Source organism: Populus nigra, chromosome 11 (assembly GCF_951802175.1).
Source record: "Populus nigra chromosome 11, ddPopNigr1.1, whole genome shotgun sequence".
NCBI lineage: Eukaryota > Viridiplantae > Streptophyta > Magnoliopsida > Malpighiales > Salicaceae > Populus > Populus nigra.
Genome location: NC_084862.1, coordinates 8,535,783 through 8,548,491, shown reverse-complemented (window position 1 = coordinate 8,548,491; position 12,709 = coordinate 8,535,783). Strand labels below are relative to the sequence as shown.

Below are 12,709 nucleotides of genomic sequence, written 5' to 3'. Positions count from 1 at the left end.
CCCTAATAGATCTACCATTGTGGGCTAAATTGATCCACATACAAAAACTGACCCTGATCCAAACAAGCCTTAGATCCTAGCTGAAAACAAAGTATTAATTAAACCCAAACAAGTATTGGGTTGTAACTAACACAATAAAAATAAAGTTTATAAGTTCTAGGTCTTTATCTGCTGTGAGAAGAGAAGAAAAAAACACTGAAGGTTTGATACACTGCCCAATAATCTTATGAACTAAAGGACAAGTTGCCCTTTTGGTTTTCAAGTTATATTAGAATTTTAATCTTAGCCTTATATTTATCCTTCTTTTGGAAGGAAAATGATGTTGCCTTTAAAGCTCCTCTTTGCCACCTCTTGGTATCCTTCCAATACTGGGAAATACAATTGAGTTGCTGAATTATTCTCCTTGGACAACATGAAAATTTGCCACCACATATGTTTCCTAGGTCAACTTCGATTCCTTGGTTTTCTTTGCTATCTTTTCTCCTGACCTGACAACGAATAAAATTAAAATAATAAATCCTAATATTTAAAGAAAATAATTAACGTTCCAACACATAAAAGGAAATTCAAAACTAGTTAAAAATACACAAAATACATGGAAAACATCACGTAACAAGGCTAGCTGAAATTGAAATAAAATTTCAGCCTTATTGTCGAAATTTCATGGCTTAAATAATGGTGGATTATGACCCTCTAGCACATAGATTAAATATACTAACGCCTCCTTTTGATACTCTATGATTCATGATAAGCTTGATTTGATGAGGAATGTCGCACCAACAAATGAAAACAAAAGGATCCAACGAGCTTGGAGGGTGAATACCATAGATTCTTAATTTGTTAGTTAGCTGGTTGTATTGGTTTCCCTAACGAATCTAGTGATGTTTCAATTTTTGGTCGGTGGCTAGCCTGTAGCCATATGTTGTTTTATGTTTCTGTTATCATTGTAAATCTGGGGTATGCCCCTTATAATGTTTGTATCTTCTTCTTTTAATACATACGTCAACTTACCAAAAAAAAGATACTTCAAAGGATCCCTAAGTTTAACCTTGGCCAAAACTTGCACAACTATGCCTTTCAATGCCTTCACTTTGGACTTTATAATGGGTCCATGTGGAACATGTAATGGGTCCTTCGTGTTTGTGGGTTGATCCACATCATCCACATCTAAGAAATTTAACTAAAACATTTGATTATTTCAGGCCCAGTTTCATAGCCATTAATTACAAGTAATGAAACACGAGTTGACCAACCAAGCCATGCAGTGAAGGACAAGGACTATAAAAGTTCATAATCCATTTAAAATGCAGGACAATGAGCTCATGTTAAGTCCATTTGTTGTCCTATAAACTAAAGGTTCATCGTGTTTATGGAAACAAAGCATGTTGCCCGTAGCCCCATTAACTTCTCAATGTTTTTACTTTGAGTATTATAGCACAGAGAAAACAAAATAGAATTTTGGTCTATGATTAGATAAAAATTCAATTATATAAATGAAACAAGTTTGCGCATTAGCTTGCAATTTTTTATATGTTAAGATGTAGCCTAAAAAGCCTAAAATAAAATGTAAGTAACTCAATTAACAACACCTAAAGTTTTAGATGCTTAGGGTTCTGAACGAGGAAGTGATGGAATTGGCAATTAACTTGAAACTCTTTTCGACACAACAACATGTACTAGCACAAGATGTAACAAGGGAGGAGATTAAACATGCTATGTTTAGTTTGAAGAACAACAAAGCCCCTGGTCCGGATGGCTTCAACGCAGGTTTCTTCAAAAGAATGTGGCACATAGTTGGGGAAAATGTAATCAACGCTGTTAGCTCATTCTTTTAGACTCGTAGAATGCTTAAAGAAATGAATGCTACATCGATTTCCTTTATTCCTAAAGTTGCTAATCCTACGAGGTTGATGGATTTTCATCCTATATCTTGCTGCAATACAGTGTATAAATGCATCGCTAAGATTCTAGCTGGGAGAATCAAAGCTGTTTTGCCATCCCTAGTAGGTCCGTATCAGACTGCTTTTATCTCTGGATGGAGAATCAGTGACAATATTCTTTTATCTCAGGAACTTATGAAAGGCTATCATAAATCTATGGGACCTAGGCGTTGTGCTATGAAAGTTGATCTGATGAAGGCTTATGACTCGGTTCGGTGGGATTTCGTTGATGCTACATTAATAAAAATAGGATTCCCTAGAACAGTCATTGATTGGATCATAGTTTGTGTTACATCATGTCAATTCTCTATCAACGTCAATGGTGAGCTTGCAGGTTACTTTCAAGGGGGGAGAAGGCTGAGACAAGGTGATCCATTATCTCCATATTTGTTTGTCCTATGTATGGAAATCCTTTCGGGGCTATTCTACAAGATGAGTGTCAACCAAAAATTCAAGTTCCACTAGAGATGCAAGAAGGACAAAATTTCTTATCTTTGTTTTGCTGACGACTTGATGATTTTTAGCAAAAGGGATGTAAACTCAATTCGTATGATTAGAACTGTGCTCACAAAGATTCAAAATCTATCAAGTCTGTACCCAAATCCAAACAAAAATGACATCTTCTTGAGTAGTGCGTTAAATATTGAGAGGGAACAAATTATTCGTATTCTTAGGTTTAGAGAGGGGGAGCTCCCTGTGAAATATTTGGGAGTGCCTCTTATCTCGTCCAAATTAAAGGTTGTTTATTGTAAGGGCCTCGTGGATCGAATCACCTCTAAAGTTCGACATTGGACTTGTAGAACACTCTCGTATGCAGGACGTGTACAGCTAATTAACTCAGTTTTATTTTCCATCCAGGTCTATTGGGCATCTCTCTTCCTCTTACCTGGGCAAGTAATTAAAAATGTGGAGCAAATTATGAGATCCTTTATTTGGTCATGTTCGGATATGAGAACTATTGGGGCTAAAGTGGCTTGGGATCAAGTATGTCTTCCAAAAAAGGAGGGGGGCCTAGGAATAAAAAGGATAATAGAATAGAACAAGATTGCCTTGTTGAAACACATTTGGAACCTATGCAATGACTCAGATGGCTCGATCTGGTCTACTTGGATCAGATCCAATCTGCTGCAATGCAGGAATTTCTAGACAATCAAGATGCCAGAGTATTGCTCTTGGGCTTGGGGAAAGATTCTAAAGCTCATATCCTTAGCATGGTCGAAGATGAAGTACATCATAAGAGATGGTATGACAACCTCTCTATGGTTTGATAATTGGCATCCTCACAGCCCACTCGCGGATTCTTACGGTGAAAGATTCATCTATGATTCAGGTATGGAAAAGAACACGAAGGTGAATGTGCTGATTTATAACTTAGAATGGAAAATTCCTACCACTCAAGCTATTAGCTGGCATCCATTGTAGAAGCTATTCCTTCCAATTATAATCCTAAGATGGGGCAAAAGGATGAGATTGTTTGGTTGGATTCGCCAAATCACAGATTCTCTAATGCGAACTCATGCTCACGTGGTCACGCAACCCATATACAAAGACACTAATTCCCGGAAAGCTAAGGTCCCGTTTGGGAACGCGGCTGCGGCGGCGTTCCCAAAAAATTTGAATTTTTGATTTTTGCTAAAATTTAATATGGTTTATACGTTTTGGATCGTTTTGATGTGCTGATATCAAAAATGATTTTTAAAAAATGAAAAAACATCGTTGGCATGTATTTTGGCACGAAAAGTTATTTGAAAAGCACCCGCAACCACACTGTCAAACACGCTCTAAGTAAATCAGGTTTGATAGGAGTGTGACACAAAGATAACTTGTACCTAGGCACCAGCACTATTGGAAACGGAGACCCCCACCCAACGAATATTGATTCGCGAACGAGAAATATAAGGATGACGCCACGAAGACAGTTGTTCTTCGTTAAGTCGTTTTTCAGTTGTTTAGAGAACCATGGAAGGGAGATTATCTCACCAACACACACACACACACAAAGTGCGGCAAACAAGAAGTTTTATTAATCTGAATTGTCTAACTTATATGTGTGGTTATGCCTTTATTTATACTAACTCTAGACTTAAATAAACCCTAATGGACCCTTAGGTGGACTTATATTAAACCCACTTACAATTGACCCAAATAAGTAATAATAACCCAAAGACTAAGAAGAAAATAATAAAAATCCAAAAATTACCATCCTAAATATGCTAGAATCAGATTTGTCACCATTAAGAAGTTCCAAATAGACTAGGAAATCTGATCTGAAGGTAGAATTTATTCTGAAGTCTTCTTTCCTTTTTTGTAGCTAGGATGAATAAGGAATCCTTGTAAGAAAAGGATTATGAACATTTATGAATCCTTGCCACACATGGAAACTATGTTACAGCCCATTAAAGATATTTGGAGAATTAGGAGATTCCCAAAATAACCTACCACATCCTTTTAGGAAAAAAATCCTAGCCAAATAGGAAGCCCACAAGTTAAAAGGAAGTAAATAACAAAATTCGTATAGCCTCTGTTGACCCGTATTGCGATGCCTTTCCAAACTCTGATTGATCTAAAATTTTAACCCAAGGTATGAAAACATGTCAGGAGACTCCATGTAAATTTTCAGCCTGATCCAACGGTTGGATTGAGAATTGTGACTGTTGTCGTAAAACTGGATAGTTGCACATTTTACTTCAAAATTCGAATTTGACCTTTCCTGGATCGTATCATTCCCTCTCTCTTCAAGATGATTCATCCTCGAATCACTAACAAGTTGAATGGACAATTCCTTAGCCTTCTTTCGAAGTTATTGGAGTTCTTTTCTTGCCGACAATCGTCGGCAACAACTTTGGATGAAAGTTCCATCACCTATGGTGTACTTTATCTTTGGCCATGCTAAAGATCTGAGCTTAAGGATCTTTCCCCAAGCCGAAAAGCAATTCTCTTGTGCCTTGATTTTCTAGAAATTTCTACCTGGCAACAGATTGGATCTGATCCAAGTAGATCAGATTAAGCCATTTGAGTCATTGCACAGATTTCAGATGTGTTTCAACAAAGCATTCTTATTTCATTCTATTATCCTTTTGATTCCTAGGCCCCCCCACCCCCTCTTTTTTTGGAAGACACACCTGATCCCGAGCCACTTTAGCCCCAGTAGTTCTCATATCTGATCAATGAAAGGATCTCATAATTTGCTCAATATTTTTAATTATTTGCTTAGGTAAAAGGAAGAGAGATGCCCAATAGACTTGAATGGAAAATAAAACTGAGCTAATCAGTTGTACGAGAGTGTTCTACAAGTCTAATGTTGAACTTTAGAGGTGATTCAATCCACGAGACCCTTACAATAAATAACCTTAAGCCTTGACAAGATAAGAGGCACTCCCAAATACTTCATAGGAAGCTCCCCCTCTCTAAACCCAATAATAGGAATCTAATAGACCACTCAAAAAGATGTCACTTTTGTTTGGATTTGGATACGGATCTGACCGTTCTTGAAACTTCATCAACATTTCTATCCTTATTGCATCTCCAGCGAAACTTAAAGTTTTGATTGTCACTCATCTTGCGAAACAGCCCCGAAAGGATTTCCATACATAGGGTAAACACATATGGAGATAATGGATCACCTTGTCTCAACCCCCCCTGGAAGTAACCTACAAGCTCACCATTGACGTTAATAGAGAATTGGCATGATGTAACACAAACCATGATCCAATCAATGACTGTTTTAGGAAATCCTATTTTTGTTCAAGCACATCAACAAAATCCCATTGAACCGAGTCATAAGCTTTTATCATATGTTTCATAGCACAATAAGCAGTGATGAGGATACCAAGCGTAATCATGACAACAATACATTAGAGCTGCCAATTGGACCAAAGAAGCTTAAAGAAGCATTGAATGAGCATGAAGGGCAACCTCTAATTCATCTAATTCAGGTCCAAGAAGAGCCCAATTCGTGTGGAATAAAGGGCTGATGGTCCGATGCCATAACAACCTTGTTAGGCTTGTTTTTTTAATCTTTAAAGGATAAAAAGTCAGCATTTTATTCTCCTAATTAAGTAAGGAAGTTGGCTAGCTCTTGTTCCTAAAGAGGGGAAGATTATTTTGTGCTTTTCATAAGAAGGAAAGTAATTAAATCAACAACAAATGAGGAAAATTGCTTTGTTATTTGTCCAAGTTATACAAAGAAATCCAAGCTAATCAATGAAAAGAAAGGGACAGCAGCAAGGAAACTAAATTAGATTAATTAGTTTTTATTTTTCTCAAGTTATATGCGGCAAAACCATACCAGACTTTATGTTATTTTTATTTCTTTATGTTTTGGGTTATATTTGGATTTAATTATAAACGGGCCTCATATAAATCCATATAAGGGTTCCTTTAGGGTTTATTTGAGTTTGGAGTCAGTATAAATAAGTGCATAACCAGAGATGTAAGGTTACACAATTTTCAGATAAATAAACTTCTTTTGCAGCACTTACTGTGTATTGGTGGGTAATCTCCCTTCCTTGGTTCTCTAAAGAAACTGAAAAATGACTTACTGAAGAACAATTGACTTCGTGGGTTCATCCTTATACTTCTCATTTGCGAATCAATATTCGTTGGGTGGGGTTTTTCGTTTCCAATAATGCTGATTCTTAGGGACAAGTTATTTTTGTGTCACACTCTTATCAAACTTGATTTACTTGGCTTTCCTGGAATTAGTATCTTTGCATGTGGGTTATCACGAGGTTCACATTATTTGGTATCAGAGCTTGGCTCCATTAATCAGGTTATATCCTTCTGAAATTTTCGTTTCTTGTTGTTTCCGTAAAAATTCCTTAGTGTCCAATTTCTTCTTGTCTTTGAATTTGCGCCATATAAAAAAAATGTTATTTCAGTTTGCTATTGTTCAAAATATATCAGTAGCATTAAAAAAACAGAGGAAAGAGAAAACGAAAAAAATAACAAATCAGACGTTTATTTGTTTTTGCTGCAGAAGACAATCAAGGGAAAATTAGATCAAATCAATTCGGAATTAGCTCAAATTTGATACTCTGATTACTAGGGTGACAATCAAATACATGTAGTCATATATACATATTGGGATTGCGCTGCTAAGTTGGTTCTATTTGGTGTTGATTTCAGTTCCGCAAGAACAGGAAGATGGTGAGACGAGAAGTGTGAGCGTGTGAGGATATTAAAAGTGTTTGGGCGAAACACTTATTCTACTAGCTACTGGATTTTACAGAGCCTGCTCATGCACGACATGATTGGGTCTGATCATAAAAAAGATTCTCTTCAAACGAACCGTCCTATCTTATGTATGCGGCTTACGCAGTGGTTAGAACAAAGACATATTTGGTTGTAAATTCCAATGTGGCAGATTAAATGCATATATCTGCATGGCTAAAACAATAGTCCAAGTTACACACTCCCATAATCCACACTTTTCTCTTAGGAGAATTCACTTCAACTATTCATGTCAAATAAATAATACTATTTTTTTTTAGTTGAAGGTGTTTATCTAAATACATGTCTTATTCTTTAAGTGATGTGAGAGTTTTTTTTTTACTACTAACCAATTTTTGCAGGTACTATTATGTCAGATTAAAACAATACACCACCCCCTCCCGAGGGAGAACTTAAGTTCAAAAATGCAAGCCATGACACAGATGATGGAGAGGATGAATTTCATGATAGGAAACGTGTGTGACAGACTTGATAGGGTGGAGAAATGTGGTAACGAGGCTGGTACACGCACCCAAGACGTGAGGAAGGTTGGGGTTGAACCAAAAGCAAACAGTGATAGTAGGCCCCAAAGGCCAAGGTGGGCTGATTATGAGGATTTTGAGGAGAAGGTTGATGATATTGGTGATGGTGGTTTTGAGGATGAGACCATAGGCCATTGGGAAGGTTTTCGGCAACCTAGAAACTGAAGGGATTTTGGGAATAGAAGTAAGGGCCAATTCGGCCAAAGGGGAAATTCTCTAGTGTTGATTTAGATGGTGATTTAGATGCTATCAAATTGAAAATACCTTCCTTTCAAGGTAAAAACAATCTGAGGCGTATTTAGAGTGGGAGAAAAAGGTGGATTGGATTTTTGATTGCCATAACTATTCAAAGGCGAAGAAAGCAAATTGGTAATCATCGAATTCACAGATTAGGCACCGATTTGGTGGGATCAAAATGTGATTAGTAGAAAAAGGAGTGGAGAGAGGTCACTAGCAAGGTTGTTAAAATCGCGAGTTAACTCGTAAAATCTAACGTGCTAAATCAGACTAAAAACTTGAAACCAGTAAAATTGGACTTAACTCATGCAAAATCGGTAAAATCGATCCGATTTTACAAGTTTACTAAATTTGTGATATCAATCAAGTTAGCTTCAAATTTGACCTTAAAATATCGGCTAACTAGTTTTGCGAGATTGAGCGTATCTTTCAAACCATATATTGGATAAAGATGAAATTTTACAGGAAAATATTAGATACCTGAAAATATATTATGGTACATTTTCAGGTCAAATGGAGTTAGGGAACATAATAATTCAAATGGTCAAATTTAGTAAACTAAAATTGTCAAATATGTCAAAGAATGCCTTCGTGTACTGTTTAGGACATATCCAGAGTTACTGGTGTAATTTTGTTTCGATTAAAGTTAGGATAGAAACTAGACATCTAAAACTCTCTAACTATATATCGTAGGCCCAATCATTCACCTAAATAAAAGAGAATGACATGTTTGAAATCAGGACTCAAAGATGCTAAGAATATATACAAATTGGAGATTCAAGCTACATGGAGGAATTTTAACATGAAGACTTTCTTTATTATTTTTATTTATTTATTTATTTTTAAATAATTATTTTTAATTTGAATTTTTTATAGCGCATTGGACATTGTTTAGGAGTTTATTTCATTATTGTATTTATGTTAATTAATTACTAATTTAAACTCATTAGCTTGCAACCCAAAAGGGGTCTATCAAGACTTATTGTGATGGGAACAACTAGGTTGTCACTAGGTTTATGTGTGCTTCCTACCTTTTAGTGATTCTCTTGTATTGAGAAATTTTATTCTGAGTCTTTTTATTTCTCCATGTCATTAATTTATTAATTCATACTACTATCTCTTTCATTTTATTTAGATCACTCATTGATTAAATATTGTTGACTCATTTTATTAGATTTTAATGTAATTTAATTTCTTAACTACAATTATCAATATATAATTAGTTAAAAAAATTACTTACGATTTTATGATTTAAGTTTACGATCTGAGTTTATATTGTACTTTTCATGTCGTGTTAAAAAAACATTATTGACAACCTGGCCGTTAGCATTGTGGGAGGAGATGAAAGTGTTGACGAGAAGGTTATTTGTGCCTAACCACTATTATAGAGATTTGTATCTGAAATTGCAGGGCTTGAATCAGGGTTCTAGGTCCGTGGATAAGTATTTCAGAGAGATGGAGATCAAAATAATTCGAGCCAATGTAATTGAGGATAGGGAAGCTACCATGGTCAGATTGCTAAATAGGTTGAATAGAGACATTGCAAATGTTGTAGAATTACAACATTGTGTAGAATTGAGGAAATGATCCATATGGCAATGAAGGTGGAGAGGCAAAAGAAGGGGCAATACACATTTTGAGACCAATTTGGCTTCATCTTCCTCAACATGGAGGCCAATCTGAAGAGAGGCTGTTCAATAAAAGCCTTGTGCAAAGGCTAAACCACCTAAGACCAAAATGGAATCTCATATAGATGGGAAAGTGATGCAAACCTCGTGATCACATGGTCACGCAAGCCACACGCAAAGACACCAATTCCAAGAAAGCCAAGTAAATCAAGTTTGATAGGAGTGTGACACAAAGATAACTTGTACCTAGGCACCAGCACTATTGGAAACGGAGACCGCCACCCAATGAATATTGATTCGCGAACGAGAAGTATAGGGATGACGCCACGAAAATAGTTGTCCTTCGATAAGTCATTTTTCAGTTCTTTAGAGAACCATGGAAGGGAGATTATCTCACCAACACACACACACAAAGTGCGGCAAACAAGAAGTTTTATTAATCTGAATTCTCTAACTTACATGTCTGTTTATGCCCACTTACAATTGACCCAAATAAGTAATAATAACCCAAAGACTAAGAAGAAAATAATAAAAATCCAAAAATTATCATCCTAAATATGCTAGAATTAGATTTGTCACCATTAAGAAGTCCCAAATAGACTAGGAAATCTGATCTGAAGGTAGAATTTATTCTGAAGTCTTCTTTCCTTTTTATAGCTAGGATGAATAAGTAATCCTTGTAAGAAAAGGATTCTGAAATAATTATGAATCCTTGCCAAACTTGAAAACTATGTTGCAGCCCATTAAAGATCTTTGTAGAATTAGTAGATTTCCAAAATAAGCCGCCACATTTAAGACTAAGCATGGTTTGTAGCTGTTTGGACGTATAAAGGTGTTTAGCATGTTTAATGAATCATGTATTGGGTGCGTTTATAGGTAAGTTTGTTGTTGTGTGTCATCACATTTTGATCTATAACAAGAACTTAAATGAGCATCTTGATCATTTATGTAATGTACTTAGTGTATTGCGTAGTGAGCAATTGTATGCTTTTTTTAAGTGTACCTTTTGCATGAAGAGAATTGTGTTTCTTGGCTAAGTCACAACTGCGCAGGGTATCAAGATGGACGAGGAGAAAGTTATGATCATTCTGGATTGCCCTACACCAAAATCGGTAAGTGATGTATAGAGTTTTCACGAACTTGCTAGTTTTTATAGAAGGTTTGTGAAGGATTTTAGTACTAAAATTGTGAAAAAGTCTCTTGGATTTAAATGGAATGATGAACATGATAAAGCTTTTAATTTGTTGAAAGATAAACTTTTTTCAGCGTCTGTTTTAGCTTTGCCAGACTTTACGAGAGCTTTTGAAGTTGAATGTGATGCGTCAGGTATTAGTGTAGGAGCTGTGTTAATGAAGGATAGGAGGTCCATTGCATATTTCAGCGAAAAACTTAATTGGGCAGCCTTGATTACATATGAAAAGGAGCTCTATGCCTTGGTAAGGACTTTAGAGACGTGGCAGCATTACCTATGGCCCAAGGAGTTTGTGATACATTCTGATCAAGAATCATTGAAGCAGTTGAAACGGCAAGGTAAGTTGAGTAGGAGACATGTTAAATGAGTTGAATTTATTGAAACCTTTTCGTATGTGATAAAGTATAAGCAAGGAAAAGAAAACATTGTGGCTGTTGCACTTTCATGCATGTATGTTCTTTTATCTACTTTGGATGCTTGATTTCTAGGATTTGAACACATAAAATAATTCTACAATGATGATAGTGATTTTGCTAATGTTTACAATGGTTGCGAAACTTCGACTTTTGGGAACTTCAATAGACTTGATGGATATTTGTTTAAAGAGAGTTGTTTGTGTGTTCCATTAAGTTCTATGCGTGAATTGCTTGTACGTGAAACACATGGGGGCGGGTTGATGTGGTATTTTGATGTTGTTAAGACTTTGGATATGTTGCATGAGCATTTTTTATTGGCCTAAAATGAAAAAAAAGATGTGCAATGTATATGTGATAAATGCATAACTTGTAGGGATACAAAGTTTAGGACTCAACCACATGACTTGTATATCCCTTTGCAACCTAAGGAACCATGGGTAGACATTTCGATGGATTTCATCTTAGGTTTACCGAGGTCAAAATGGGGTAGAGTAGATGACACTTTATTCTATGTTATAAAATTGATGATGCAACTAACATTACGATTTGTTCTTTAGGGAGATAGTACAACTTCAAGGGGTCCCTAGGAGCATTGTGTCTGATAGAGATGTTAAGTTCCTTAGCTATTTTTGGAAGGTGTTATGGGGCAAATTGAGTACTAAACTGTTATTTTCAACTACTTGTCACCTCCAAACAGATGGACAAACCAAAGTAGTTAATAGGACCTTAACACAACCGCTGCGTGTTGTCATTCAAAAGAAGTTAAAGAATTGGGAAAATTGTTTGCCATTTATAGAGTTTGCATATAATCGTAGTGTGCGTTCTACTACTGAATTTTCACCATTTGAAAATGTGTATGGATTTAACCTTTTAACTCCCATGGATTTGATTCCTTTGTCTCTTGATGAAAGGGTTAGTTTGGATGGTAACCATAACACACAGGTTGTGAAGACACTCCATGAGAGTGTGCGGCAATGATTGAAAGATGAATCGTGTGTATGTAACCAAAGCTAATAAGGGGAGCAAACATGTTGTCTTTTAGCCCGACAATTAGGTTTGGGTGCATATGCACAAGGAGAGATTTCCGGCCCATAAGAAATCAAATCTCCAACCACAAGGAGATTAGGCATTTCGGATCCTTGAGAGGATCAATGACAATGCTTATAAAGTTGATTTGCAAGGTGAGTATGGTGTTAATGCTACCTTTAATGTTTCTGATCTTATTTTGTTTGATGTAGGTGATGATTCGAGGTCGAATCCTTTTGAAGAGAGACGAGATGATGAGGATCAGCCCACACCAAGCGTAATCATACCAACAACCCACTGCAGATACCAATTGGGCCAATTACAAGAGCTAGGGCAAAGAAGCTTAAAAAAGTATTGAATGGGCTTGTTCAGAACATATAGGGCGAGATGGACCTAGAGGGGCTTGAGATAGTCTATAATTCATCTAATTCAGGTCTAAGAAGTGCCCAATTCATGTGGAAGAAGGGGCTGATGTGTCCGGCCCCATACCAACCTTGTTAGGCTTGTTTTTTTCCTA

The 12,709-nt window shown here is 36.3% G+C and overlaps 1 pseudogene; it reads left to right on the top strand.

Moving 5' to 3' along the window:
* LOC133668705 (uncharacterized) overlaps positions 1-11,828 on the top strand; it is a 47,864-nt pseudogene extending 36,036 nt beyond the window's left edge.
* The last annotated feature ends 881 nt before the right edge of the window (positions 11,829-12,709 follow it).